Genomic DNA, 14,981 nt, shown 5'->3' on the forward strand with positions numbered 1-14,981 from the left:
CTGGTCCTAACCTAACCTATATGTACCTGGTCCTAACCTGTATGTACCTGGTCCTGACCTGTGTGTACCTGGTCCTGACCTGTGTGTACCTGGTCCTGACCTGTGTGTACCTGGTCCTGACCTGTATGTACCTGGTCCTGACCTGTATGTACCTGGTCCTGACCTGTACGTACCTGGTCCTGACCTGTGTGTACCTGGTCCTAACCTGACCTGTATGTACCTGGTCCTGACCTGACCTGTGTGTACCTGGTCCTGACCTGTATGTACCTGGTCCTGACCTGTGTGTACCTGGTCCTGACCTGTGTGTACCTGGTCCTGACCTGTATGTACCTTGTCCTGACCTGACCTGTATGTACCTGGTCCTGACCTGTACGTACCTGGTCCTGACCTGTATGTACCTGGTCCTGACCTGTATGTACCTGGTCCTGACCTGTATGTACCTGGTCCTGACCTGACCTGTATGTACCTGGTCCTGACCTGAATGTACCTGGTCCTGACATGTATGTACCTGGTCCTGACCTGTATGTACCTGGTCCTGGCCTGTATGTACCTGGTCCTGACCTGTATGTACCTGGTCCTGGCCTGTATGTACCTGGTCCTGACCTGACCTGTATGTACCTGGTCCTAACCTGTATGTACCTGGTCCTGACCTGACCTGTATGTACCTGGTCCTGACCTGTATGTACCTGGTCCTGACCTGTATGTACCTGGTCCTGACCTGTATGTACCTGGTCCTGACCTGTATGTACCTGGTCCTGACTTGTGAGTACCTGGTCCTGACCAGGTGGTTTAGTTTAATGACCAGGTGGTTTAGTTTAATGACCAGGTAGTGGCTAGTTTAATGACCAGGTGGTGGCTAGTTTAATGACCAGGTAGTTGCTAGTTTAATGACCAGGTAGTGGCTAGTTTAATGACCAGGTGGTTTAGTTTAATGACCAGGTAGTGGCTAGTTTAATGACCAGGTGGTGGCTAGTTTAATGACCAGGTAGTTGCTAGTTTAATGACCAGGAAGTGGCTAGTTTAATGACCAGGTGGTTTAGTTTAATGACCAGGTAGTGGCTAGTTTAATGACCAGGTGGTGGCTAGTTTAATGACCAGGTAGTGGCTAGTTTAATGACCAGGTAGTGGCTAGTTTAATGACCAGGTGGTGGCTAGTTTAATGACCAGGTAGTGGCTAGTTTAATGACCAGGTAGTGGCTAGTTTAATGACCAGGTGGTTTAGTTTAATGACCAGGTAGTGGCTAGTTTAATGACCAGGTAGTGGCTAGTTTAATGACCAGGTAGTGGCTAGTTTGATGACCAGGTGGTGGCTAGTTTAATGACCAGGTAGTGGCTAGTTTAATGACCAGGTGGTGGCTAGTTTAATGACCAGGTGGTGGCTAGTTTAATGACCAGGTGGTGGCTAGTTTAATGACCAGGTAGTGGCTAGTTTAATGACCAGGTAGTGGCTAGTTTAATGACCAGGTGGTGGTTTAGTTTAATAACCAGGTGGTGGCTAGTTTAATGACCAGGTAGTGGCAAGTTTAATGACCAGTTGGTGGCTAGTTTAATGACCAGGTGGTGGCTAGTTTAATGACCAGGTGGTGGCTAGTTTAATGACCAGGTAGTGGCTAGTTTAATGACCAGGTGGTTTAGTTTAATGACCAGGTGGTTTAGTTTAATGACCAGGTAGTGGCTAGTTTAATGACCAGGTGGTGGCTAGTTTAATGACCAGGTGGTGGTTTAGTTTAATGACCAGGTTGTTTAGTTTAATGACCAGGTGGTGGCTAGTTTAATGACCAGGTAGTGGCTAGTTTAATGACTAGGTGGTTTAGTTTAATGACCAGGTGGTGGCTAGTTTAATGACCAGGTGGTGGCTAGTTTAATGACCAGGTAGTGGCTAGTTTAATGACCAGGTAGTGGCTAGTTTAATGACCAGGTGGTTTAGTTTAATGACCAGGTGGTTTAGTTTAATGACCAGGTAGTGGCTAGTTTAATGACCAGGTGGTGGCTAGTTTAATGACCAGGTGGTGGTTTAGTTTAATGACCAGGTTGTTTAGTTTAATGACCAGGTGGTTTAGTTTAATGACCAGGTAGTGGCTAGTTTAATGACCAGGTAGTGGCTAGTTTAATGACCAGGTGGTGGCTAGGTTAATGACCAGGTGGTGGCTAGTGTAATGACCAGGTGGTTTAGTTTAATGACCAGGTGGTTTAGTTTAATGACCAGGTAGTGGCTAGTTTAATGACTAGGTGGTTTAGTTTAATGACCAGGTGGTGGCTAGTTTAATGACCAGGTAGTGGCTAGTTTAATGACCAGGTAGTGGCTAGTTTAATGACCAGGTGGTTTAGTTTAATGACCAGGTGGTTTAGTTTAATGACCAGGTGGTGGATAGGTTAATGACGAGTTGGTGGATAGTTTAATGACCAGGTAGTGGCTAGTTTAATGACCAGGTGGTGGCTAGTTTAATGACCAGGTCATGGCTAGTTTAATGACCAGGTGGTGGCTAGTTTAATGACCAGGTGGTGGCTAGTTTAATGACCAGGTGGTGGCTAGTTTAATGACCAGGTAGTGGCTAGTTTAATGACCAGGTGGTGGCTAGTTTAATGACCAGTTAGTGGCTAGTTTAATGACCAGGTGGTGGCTAGTTTAATGACCAGGTAGTGGCTAGTTTAATGACCAGGTGGTGGCTAGTTTAATGACCAGGTAGTGGCTAGTTTAATGACCAGGTGGTGGCTAGTTTAATGACCAGGTGGTGGCTAGTTTAATGACCAGGTGGGTTACCCTTATGACCCTCTACGACAGACATTCAGTAGTTCAGCTAGGGAGGGATGCATCACAAATGGTACCCTATATAGTGCATTACTTTTGACAAGGGCCCATAGGTAGTGCACTATGTAGGGAATAGGGTGCCATTTGGGAATCCCTCAAGAGATGTCCACAGGACACAGTGGAGTCAGTGCAGAACCAGTTCCTGATTATAGATATTGATTACAGATACGTATACAGTTTATAATGTGTGTATAAACATGTATAAACTGCTTACTAAACATGTATAAACTGCTTACTAAACATGTGTAAACTGCTTACTAAACATGTATAAACTGCTTACTAAACATGTATAAACTGCTTACTAAACATGTGTAAACTGCTTACTAAACATGTATAAACTGCTTACTAAACATGTATAAACTGCTTATTAAACATGTATAAACTGCTTACTAAACATGTATAAACTGCTTACTAAACATGTATAAACGGCTTATTAACCATGTATAAACTGCTTACTAAACATGTATAAACTGCTTATTAAACATGTATAAACTGCTTACTAAACATGTGTAAACTGCTTACTAAACATGTATAAACTGCTTACTAAACATGTATAAACTGCTTATTAAACATGTATAAACTGCTTATTAAACATGTGTAAACTGCTTACTAAACATGTATAAACTGCTTACTAAACATGTATTAACTTATAATAACACTCATGGTTGAGCAGTTGACTTTAAAGGACCCAGAGAGTTACATACAGTTGAAGTCGGAAGTTTACATACACTTAGGTTGGAGTCATTAAAACTTGTTTTTCAACCACTCCACAAATTTCATGTTAACAATCTATAGTTTTGGCAAGTCGGTTAGGACATCTACTTTGTGCATGACACAAGTAATTTTTCCAACAATTGTTCACAGACAGATTATTTCACTTATAATTCACTGTATCACAATTCCAGTGGGTCAGAAGTTTACATACACTAAGTTGACTGTGCCTTTTAACAGCTTGGAAATTCCAGAAAATGATGTCATGGCTTTAGAAGCTTCTGATAGGCTAATTGACAGAATTTAAGTCAATTGGAGGTGTACCTGTGGATGTATTTCAAGGCCTACCTTCAAACTCAGTGCCTCTTTGCTTGACATCATGGGAAAATCAAAAGTAATCAGCCAAGACAATGGTAAAAAAATGGTAGACCTCCACAAGTCTGGTTCATCCTTGAGAGCAATTTCCAAACGCCTGAAGGTACCATGTTCATCTATAGAAACAATAGTACGCAAGTATAAACACCATGGGACCACACAGCCGTCATACCGCTCAGGAAGGAGACGTGTTCTGTCTCCTAGAGATGGACGTACTTTGGTGCGAAAAATGCAAATCAATTCCAGAACAACAGCAAAGGACCTTGTGAAGATCCTGGAGGAAACAGGTACAAAAGTATCTATATCCACAGTAAAACGAGTCCTGTATTGACATAATCTGAAAGGCCGCTCAGCAAGGAAGAAGCCACTGCTCCAAAACCACCATAAAAAGACAGACTACGGTTTGCAACTGCACATGGGGACAAAGATCATACTTTTTGGAGAAATGTTCTCTGGTCTGATGAAACAAAAATAGAACTGTTTGGCCATAATGACCATCGTTATGTTTGGAGGAAAAAGGGGGAGCTTGCAAGCCGGAGAACACCATCCCAACCGTGAAGCACAGGGGTGGCAGCATAATGTTGTGGGGGTGCTTTGCTGCAGGAGGGACTGGTGCACTTCACAAAATAGATGGCATCATGAGGGAGGAAAATGATGTGGATATATTGAAGCAACATCTCAAGACATCAGTCAGGAAGTTATAGCTTGGTCGCAAATGGGTCTTCCAAATGGACAATGACCCCACGCATACTTCCAAAGTTGTGGCAAAATGGCTTAAGGACTACAAAGTCAAGGTATTGGAGTGGCCATCACAAAGCCCTGACCTCAATCCTATAGAAAATGTGTGGGCAGAACTGAAAAAGCGTGTGTGAGCAAGGAGACCTACAAACCTGACTCAGTTAACCCAGCTCTGTTAGGAGGAATGGGCCAAAATTCACCCAACTTATTGTGGGAAGCTTGTGGAAGGCTACCCGAAACGTTTGACCCAAGTTAAACAATTTAAAGGCAATGCTACCAAATACTGATTGATTGTATGTAAACTTCTGACCCACTGGGAATGTGATGAAAGAAATACAAGCTGAAATAAATCATTCTCTCTACTATTTCATATTCTTAAAATAAAGTGGTGATCCTAACTGACCTAAGACAGGGAATTTTTTACTAGGATTAAATGTCAGGAATTGTGGAAAAACTGAGTTTAAATGTATTTGGATGAGGTGTATGTAAACTTCCGGCTTCAACTGTAGACAGAGGACCTTCAGTAGGGTGAGTAGTTGACTTTAAAGGACCCAGAGAGTTACATAGACAGAGGACCTTCAGTAGGCTGGACAACACTGGAAACATGTTGGGCTCAATATACATCATCATGGTATATTATATTATATAGTAATTTATCTTATGTTATACACTTTGTAACAGAGCACCATTACATTTTAGTAATTTTTTCAAAGCTGGCTGGTTTGTTTACAAGTTCATATCAAGAGTGCTGGAGATTCAGCCCGACTTTAAAATAACACAGAATCTAAGTGCTACATTTCCTGAAAGCCCCGTAAATGTAAACATGTATACAGATGAACATAATAAACTGTCCATAGCTGGTAATATTACAAGAGGCAATAGTATCAAAACATTCCACCAAAAAGACTTGAAAGAGTATTAAACAGTTTTAAATAATTCATATTAAATAGTTATCCTTCAGCATCTTTTAGTGATATCGTTTTTTTTTTTAATCAATTTAAAATTCCAGAAAGAAACCTAGATATTTTTTTTTAGATCCGACAAAATATTTAATTAATGGTTTCCTCTATTACAGTGGTCGCCAACCTTTTTTCAGAGTCAAAATGCAAGCTGAGATTAATGAACCTCATTGATCCAGAACTGTTTTTTAATTGGTTAATGTACAGTAGTGAGCTATAGGCTCAATACATTATCACTGTATACTGGGACCATTTTGACATTTTATATATAAAAGGTTGGTATATGATCAAACTGGTAATAGATAATTTGTTGTATCACTTGTGAAGTTACAGCTGACTGAGCATAATCATATAATTTTGTTTTTTTTACTGGACTGATGACCTGCATCTGATGGTCAGTCCGAGGGGAGGGAGGGAGAGAGGAGGGAGGGAGCAGCAGTTTGGCTGTCTCTCACCAGGCTCTCCCTCCCTCCTCTCTCCCTCCCTCCGCTGAGAAAAGGGGACACAGTCTTCCAGCCGTTGGCGAAACTTAAATTGCACTGCATTACTTGTGCCTCATGTACCAATTCATGCTGTTACTCCTATGACCAGCGAAAGTAAAAATGTTCCTCTGGGCCTGTCGGGTAGGCAGAGATCTACCTTCACATACTGTTGTTTTTCATAATTGTCCAAACATTGTCATAGCTATGTAAACACTTTCTGTTTTCTCTCTCAAGTATTCTACATAACTTTTCTATGGGACCTATTCAGTCAACAGCAAGAACCAGGTTTCCTGTATGAGTCATTTATATCTAGAGACCGTTTTATAATGTAAACATAGTGTTGTCAATGTCATGAGGAAGACCGTCCTCCTCTTCCTCCACTGGAGGAGCCTCCTCTGGTAAAGGTTGTGTTGTCCATCATCATTAGCCCGATTCCTGATCCGAGTTATGCATGAGTAAATGAAACTTAATTACAATGTAACTCATGTTACCCCTCATAGCCTGGTTCCTCTCTAGGTTTCTTCCTAGGTTCTGGCCTTTCTAGGGGAGGTTTACCTAGCCACCCCTCATAGCCTGGTTCCTCTCTAGGTTTCTTCCTAGGTTCTGGCCTTTCTAGGGGAGTTTTTCCTAGCCACCCCTCGTAGCCTGGTTCCTCTCTAGGTTTCTTCCTAGGTTTTGGCCTTTCTAGGGGAGTTTTTCCTAGCCACCCCTCATAGCCTGGTTCCTCTCTAGGTTTCTTCCTAGGTTTTGGCCTTTCTAGGGGAGTTTTTCCTAGCCACCCCTCATAGCCTGGTTCCTCTCTAGGTTTCTTCCTAGGTTTTGGCCTTTCTAGGGGAGTTTTTCCTAGCCACCCCTCATAGCCTGGTTCCTCTCTAGGTTTCTTCCTAGGTTTTGGCCTTTCTAGGGAGTTTTTCCTAGCCACCGTGCTTCTACAATTGCATTGCTTGCTGTTTGGGGGTTTTAGGCTGGGTTTCTGTACAGCACTTTGAGATATCAGCTGATGTAAGAAGGGCTTTATAAATACATTTGATTTGATGATGTTTCAACAAGCTATTTGTTTGCGGTAGAGATCGCATAAATTGAGGTGTGGCAGAGGTATGTCTACAGATACAGCGTATTCTGACCTTGATTTAATTCCCTCGTAATTCCACCACCTTTACGCGGGATGAAACGATGAATAAAATCGAGCAACCTGTCGGTTCCAAGTGTGAAAAACATCTTCTTTTTTCTTTTTTACCCCCGATTGAAATAACACAATTCTTCATGCACTGTAGGGCCCAATTTACATATTTATAAGAGCTATTGATAAGAACTTGGTAAATGAATAATCCGTTTGAATAAGTTGATTGTAAATATACATTACAATTGTTTTAGATCTGTTTTTACCTTATAAATCGCTGGAGACAAATGTGAAACCAGTCAAAATGACAGCAAACTGAAACAGATCAACTTTCCCACAGTGATGTGATTTTATGAAATGTTGTGCCATTATGTAGAATTTAAATTGTAATTTTTAACTTGAAACTTTCATGTGAGCATGTGAAATTTGACCTTTGGGCAATCTCCAATGTTTTAATTAAATACCTTAATTTGCTTCGTCGGTAAAACGCCGTCACGGAAGTGTGGTTGATCACATTGGTTAATTAAATCGCTATGGAGCGGAGCGCAGACCAAGACGTAACAGTTTGAACCGGAAGCACGGCGCAACACTTGATTGTGTCATTTACACAGTTCCATGGTTAGTGCAGGCAATAGAAGAGGGTACACTAATTCCCCTATTATAGTTATATGCACGCACATATTCCAACATTACAATGGGTTGAAGAACTGAATGTGTCAATATTTCCCGAATGAATCAAACCACCGTTTTTTTTTTCGTGCATAAAGGATCTCTAACCCGTTTTTTTTTTTTAAATGATTAATGAATACTTTCCTAACCTTAAAGCTGCAATATGTACCTTTTGGGGCAACCTGTCATTCTCATTGAAAGCAAGTCTAAATAGTGGTAGATCTGTTCTATGTGTGCTATTTCTATTCCTCCCGGTCTTAACGTTAATTTGTGCGTCTTTTACTTTCGGTTTTTCTACATCAGCTTCAAACAGCTGAATATGCAATATTTTTTGGTTATGGAAAATGTATCTCACAGCGGTTTAGATGGTACAATGATTCTCTACACTAAACTTTCTTGTTTTGTCACATACTGAAATTAAGCGAGCTATTAGACTTTTTGCAAACAAGAAATGGCGAATTTATTTCTCCTTGGTGCATTTTAAAAAATAATAATACAAGATCACAGTATTTTTTTTTAAATCTACCAATTGGTGCCGAAAAGGCGCCAATATGAGTGTATTTACACTGAACAAAAATATAACATGCAACAATTTCAATTTTTTTACTGAGTTACAGTTCATATGAGGAACTCGGTCAATTAAAACAAATTCATTAGGCCCTAATCTATGGATTTCACATGACTGATGCATCTGTTGATCACAGATACTGTACCTTAAAAAGAATTAAGGGTGTGGATCAGAGAACCAGTCAGTATCTGGTGTGACCTCCATTTGCCTCATGCAGCGCGACACATCTCCTTCACATAGAGTTGATCAGACTGTTGATTGTGGCCTCTTCAATGACTGGGCGAAGTTGCTGGATATTTTGGCGGCAACTGGAACACGCTGCCATACACGTCGATACAGAGCATCCCAAACATGCTCAATGGGTGACATTTCTGTTGAATATGCAGGTCATGGAAGAACTGGGATATTTTCAGCTTCCAGGAATTGTGTACAGATTCTAGCGACATGGAGCAGTGCATTATCATGCTGAAACATGAGGTGATGGCTGATGATAAATGACACGACAAAGGGCCTCAGAATTTCGTCACGGGATTTCTGTGCATTCAAATTGCCTTCGATAAAATGCAATTGTATTCGTTGTCCATAGACGGTACAGTTAAAACTGGCATTCATCCATGAAGAGCACACTTCTCCTGCATGTCGGTGGCCATCGAAGGTGAGCATTTGCCCACTGTCGGTTACGATGCCAAACTGCAGTCAGACCCTGGTGAGAATGACGAGCACGCAGATGAGCTTCCCTGAGACGGATTCTGACAGTTTGTGCAGAAATTCTTCGGTTGTGCAAACCGACAGTTTCATCAGCTGTCCAGGTGGCTGGTCTCAGACGACCCCCAACAGGTGAAGAAGCCGGATGTGGAGGTCCTGGGCTGGCGTGTTTACACGTGGTCTGAGGTTGTGAGGCCGGTTGGATGTACTGCCAAATTCTCTAAAATGATGTCGGAGATGGCTTATGGTACGGAAATGAACGTTCAATTATCTGGCAACAGCTCTGGTGGACATTCCTGTAGTCAGCATGGCAACCGCACGCTCCCTCAAAACTTGAGACATCTGTGGCATTGTGTTGTGTGACAAAACTGCACCTTTTAGAGTGGCCTTTTATTGTCCCCCAGCACAAGGTGCACCTGTGTAATGATCATGCTGTTTAATCAGCTTCTGGATATCCTACACCTGTCAGGTGGATGGATAATGTTGGCAAAGGAGAAATGCTCAAATAAACTAATTTGTGCACGAAATTTGAGAGAAATTAGCTTTTTGTGCGTATGAAACATTTCTGGGATCTTTTATTTCAGTTCATGAAACTAAGACCAACACTTTACATGTTGCTTTTATTTTTTTTTTGTTCATTACAGATGGCTTTCTTTGATTGGTCCCTAATATTCTGAACCGTTCTCTCCATGTAGTCTGTGGACAAAAAAAATAAAATAGAATTAAAGGTACACCGAATTTAAAGGGATGGCTTTAGATAAATGTACTGAAAACCCTATTGAATGAATACTACACCTGCATACTGTAAATCTGAATACCAACTATTGAGAAATGGGTAGAAAAGGTGTGCAACAATAAGAATTGTGGTTTTGACTAATCACAGAAACCTGGTTAGAGCTAGAGACTGAAAAAGATCCCAGTCGTTTTAAAGAGTTTCTCTCTAGATGAATCTACACTACTCCCAAGATAAACAGTTTCTCTCTAGTTGAATCTCCACTACGCCTTACACTGGTCTTTCTAGTATAGTTGTGTCTAGGTACACTACTCCCAAGATAAACAGTTTCTCTCTAGTTTAATGTACAGAGGTGATAGTGTGGTTACTTGGGGCAACATTACAGAACGCTCAGCTAGAAATATATCACGCAGAAAATACATTCTTCTATGTCATGGAGAATACACAATCATTGTGTCTTGAAACTGTATTTATCTGCAGCGTTCTGAACGTTTCACCACTTCTGAACAAATCGACATATTACAATGAAATACACACTCTCTCATTTTGACACCCCCCCTCCAAACTCCCTCTATTGGTCAGGTTGAGAAATGACATCCCATATCTCTGTCACCTATTGGTCCAAAGGTAGAAGCATCACATTCTACTCTTCTCCTATTGGTCAGACCAGAGTTGCATTTCTATATTTTTTTAGTCCCATTCAGTAGGTTAATTAGTTCTGGGCTGTATTCATTCCACCAAACAAAATGTTTTAGTTGCAAAACATTTTGTCCAACAGAACGAAACGGGGAGGAACCTACCTGAATTTTGTCCAATAGAAACTCTTGTTCTAGTTGCAAAACGAAACAAAACGTTTTGTTTGGTGGAATGAATACAACCCGGCTAGCATGTCTCTGTTTCACTCTGTTTAAAAAAAATAAAAAATAAAAAACAGTTTTCTCCTGTTATTAATACAGAGCATAAGCAGCAAACCTGGTTTCAAATACGAGACAAATTGTTTCAAATACTTTCAGTGTTTCATTGAGTCCGCCTGGAGTGAATGGACGGGGAGGGTGGGTCCGTTTTGGGACTTTTCATTCAGTTAACTAAGCTAGGCAAGCTCAAACAGCCACAGATAAAGTATTTTAATCTATTTATTGAGATTTCATTTTTTTTGGTATTTGAAACCCAGGTCTGATAAACATCACAACTACTCTACGTAGGGTTGCAAAATGTTCCCCAAAATGCCTAGGTTTTCAAGAAATCCCGGTGGGAGGATTCAGAATTTCCTGCTTATTCTGGGAATGACAAGGATTTCCGGAAAACCTGGGACGGAACCGTAAACCCCCGGACAGCGAGAGGTAAATACTGGAAGACATGCTTGGTAAAGTAGATAAAGTTTACAAAAAGGCCAATAAATACGTTTACAAATATCACTTAGAAAACAACAAACAACAATTCCTGTGGTCGGTATTTTTACATCCCGGTGTCTGTGTCACAAATGGTACTCTATTCGTGGGTACTTACAGTATATATCTCTTATTTTAAGTGTGAATTGAATTTTTTTAAATATTTTTTTTTTGCATATCCCAACTCTCCCTGAGACACTCTCAGAGAGTGGGGTCACGACTAAGGGGATCAACCATTATTGACAGCGACCCTAGACCAGTTAAGGTTAAGTACCTTGCTCAAGAGCAGTAGGACAGATTTGTTTTTCACCCTGTCGGCTCGGGGGGATTCAAACTAGCAACCTTTCGGGTTACTAATCCCAACGCTCTAACCGATAGGCTACCTGCCTCCACGTTATTACTTGTAGATCAGTCAATCCAAAATATGTGTTTTGATACATTTGAACACCCTGAATCAACGGTTAAGGGGGGTACATGTACATACCCTACCCACAGGTAATATCCATGTAGAGAGAGCGGAAGACTGGAACGGATTTGGATTCAGTCTGGATTGGAAGCGCTTCTGTTAAGTGTTATTGTTTGCTGGTAAAACTGAAACAGTTTATCAAACATCCTTTAAAAATCATCTGAAAAATCCTGGTATCTAAAAGACTGTTGGACATCATGTGCTGGTAAAAGTTTGTATTGAAAAACAACTGGACCGGAGTATAAAGGTGCTTTCTTGAGATAATACTGTTATGTTGTTCCATTGTTCCATTTGGTTGGTAGTTAGCACTGGTACAGACACATTCGTGGTAGCGGAGATGGACTGGCCATGGATCGGTGTGTATTATAAATGCCGGTCCAGTTTCTGGTCCCAGGCCTTCCCTGCATGGTGGAGGGGGGAGGGGGGGGGGGGGGGGGGGGGGGGGGTGGTGGTTTGGACCCGAATAACTAAGCAGAAACTACCACCGTTCCCTTCTGGTGGTACACATACTCTCAGTCCGTCTGTCCGTCCGTCCGTCCATCTGTAACAACATATGCTGTCAGCCTGTCTGTCTGTTTCTATTTACAATACATTGAAGTGGAGTCTGTTGCTGCAGAGCACAATACAATCTACATTTCAGCACTGCCCGTAATTGGTGTTTTAACAGTCGTAGTCCGTGGTTGAATGCACTACGTCCTAACATTCTAGAACTAGCTAGCCAGTCAGCTTCCTTAAAGAGAGAGGTCTCCACTGTTCATCAGTTAGCTGGATCCACTTGCAGGCCAAGCACTATCTAGCCAGTCAGTTACACATCCAGGTGAGGACAGAGAGAGAGAGAGAGAGAGAGAGAGAGAGAGAGAGAGAGAGAGAGAGAGAGAGAGAGAGAGAGAGAGATCCTTATAAGAGAGAAGTCTCCAGTGTTCTTCAGTTTGCTGGTGGTGAATGGAGACATACAGTATTTTTGTACCTTCATGGAGTCTACAGGGTACAGCAGAGAGGCTAGGTCAGCTAGTATGAGTCTATGAGTCTATGGGTACAGAGATGCTAGTGGAGTTAGCCATCAACAGGCTAGGTCAGCTAGTCTTAGTCTATAGGTACAGAGATGCTAGTGGAGTTAGCCATCAACAGGCTAGGTCAGCTAGTCTTAGTCTATAGGTACAGAGATGCTAGTGGAGTTAGCCATCAACAGGCTAGGTCAGCTAGTCTTAGTCTATAGGTACAGAGATGCTAGTGGAGTTAGCCATCAACAGGCTAGGTCAGCTAGTCTTAGTCTATAGGTACAGAGATGCTAGTGGAGTTAGCCATCAACAGGCTAGGTCAGCTATACTTAGTCTATAGGTACAGAGATGCTAGTGGAGTTAGCCATCAACAGGCTAGGTCAGCTAGTCTTAGTCTATAGGTACAGAGATGCTAGTGGAGTTAGCCATCAACAGGCTAGGTCAGCTAGTCTTAGTCTATAGGTACAGAGATGCTAGTGGAGTTAGCCATCAAGAGGCTAGGTCAGCTAGTCTTAGTCTATAGCTACAGAGATGCTAGTGGAGTTAGCCATCAACAGGCTAGGTCAGCTAGTCTTAGTCTATAGCTACAGAGATGCTAGTGGAGCTATCCATCGAGAGGCTAGGTCAGCTAGCCTGGGTCAATGGCTACAGAGATGCTAGTGGGGTTAGCCAACGAGAGGCTAGGTCAGCTAGCCTGGGTCAATGCACACAGAGATGCTAGTGGGGTTAGCCAACGAGAGGCTAGGTCAGCTAGCCTGGGTCAATGCACACAGAGATGCTAGTGGGGTTAGCCAACGAGAGGCTAGGTCAGCTAGCCTGGGTCAATGCACACAGAGATGCTAGTGGGGTTAGCCAACGAGAGGCTAGGTCAGCTAGCCTGGGTCAATAGCTACAGAGATGCTAGTGGGGTTAGCCAACGAGTGGCTAGCAGAAAGGCATTGTTAAGAGTTAATTAGCGATGCTAGTGGAGTTCTGTCTTTTGTCTTTTCTTACAGCCGTAGTAGCTGGAGAGAACACTCATCTTATCTAGAGCTTAAACCTTGTGCAACATTATATCAGGAAAGTTGGTTAAACCAGAATTTACGTGACTGGTTAGATGTTCGATTAAATTCTGGATTCATACAGTATGTGTTAAGAGAAGAGATAGAACGAGAATCAAAACTGGAACAAAGAGCTCCACCCTGTCTTTATGCAAGTTACGGGTCAAATGTCCCCTCCACTTTTGAAAGACTATATCACCAGCGAAAATAGTGATTTGAATCCAAGAGATGCTAGTGGAGTTAGCCAAAACACCTGAACTAATGCTGCTAGTTATCTCACACATTCCATTGTATCATGACAGATGTACACTACCATTTATGTCTAAGTAGTCTGTCCACGAGAGATTAACAGAAAAGAGATGAAAATTGAAAGAAAGAAAGAAAGACAGGAAGAGAGAAAGGTGAGCTCATCTCATGAGGGGGTTGAGCCGAGCAGGCGAGTGACAGTGATTGGGTGACACTCGGTGAGTAGGCGTCGCCGGTCCTGGAGACTGATTCTGATTGGAGAATCCTCTGTGAGTTGGCGTGGCCGGTCCTGGAGACTGATTCTGATTGGAGAATCCTCTGTGAGTGGGCGTGGCCGGTCCTGGAGACTGATTCTGATTGGAGAATCCTCTGTGAGTGGGCGTGGCCGGTCCTGGAGACTGATTCTGATTCTCTCTGTGACTAGGGGAGTAGCCATGTGTAGGTACGGGGGGCAGGTATCCTCCACAGTAGTGAGAGGGGGCGTCGAACAGCATACCTCCTCCCATCCCGGGAGAGGAGGAGGAAAAGAGGCAGGAAGACGGAGTGGGGGAGGTGGAGAAGGAGCGGTGGATGGGTGAAGAGCAGGGGGAGCAGAGAGGGGAGGTCTGTAGCCGCCAGAGAAGCTCCTCATTGTTACGGCTCAGTCGTTTCTTCTCTCCGTTTTCCTTCTCTACATTCTCCTGCAGGTTAGCGTTCTCCTCTGAGAGTTGCCTGGATGGGGAAGTGAGACAGAGTTATATTTGACCCGTTTCAGGAAACTAGGCATAACTAGACAGGAGAGGCACTTGAACGTAAACATACATTTTTTTTATCAAAATGCGTTTTTTGGCAGAAATGCCTTCTGGAACATGTGATCTTTCACGTTCCTTAGTAACAAATTTGTATGACATCTGTTAATACAACTACAAATGGTTAAATTACGAGCCTAGTTGGTTTAGCCACAGAAAAATACGGGAACCTTCCGTCTAGCCATG

The 14,981-nt window shown here is 42.4% G+C and overlaps 2 long non-coding RNA genes across 4 annotated transcripts; both read left to right on the forward strand.

Moving 5' to 3' along the window:
* Positions 1-421: 421 nt before the first annotated feature.
* On the forward strand, positions 422-1,343 carry LOC115191186 (uncharacterized). 2 transcript variants are annotated; one of them, XR_003877560.1, is made up of 3 exons: positions 422-805; positions 1,032-1,190; positions 1,304-1,343. It is a non-coding gene; the product is annotated as an uncharacterized LOC115191186 (long non-coding RNA). The 2 variants fall into 2 exon arrangements; XR_003877561.1 differs by having other exon boundaries at positions 1,032-1,213; positions 1,304-1,317.
* Positions 1,344-1,519: 176 nt separating this feature from the next.
* On the forward strand, positions 1,520-2,421 carry LOC115191185 (uncharacterized). 2 transcript variants are annotated; one of them, XR_003877559.1, is made up of 5 exons: positions 1,520-1,603; positions 1,760-1,895; positions 1,940-2,206; positions 2,251-2,340; positions 2,408-2,421. It is a non-coding gene; the product is annotated as an uncharacterized LOC115191185 (long non-coding RNA). The 2 variants fall into 2 exon arrangements; XR_003877558.1 differs by having other exon boundaries at positions 1,984-2,206.
* The last annotated feature ends 12,560 nt before the right edge of the window (positions 2,422-14,981 follow it).

Source organism: Salmo trutta, unplaced genomic scaffold (genome assembly GCF_901001165.1).
Source record: "Salmo trutta unplaced genomic scaffold, fSalTru1.1, whole genome shotgun sequence".
NCBI lineage: Eukaryota > Metazoa > Chordata > Actinopteri > Salmoniformes > Salmonidae > Salmo > Salmo trutta.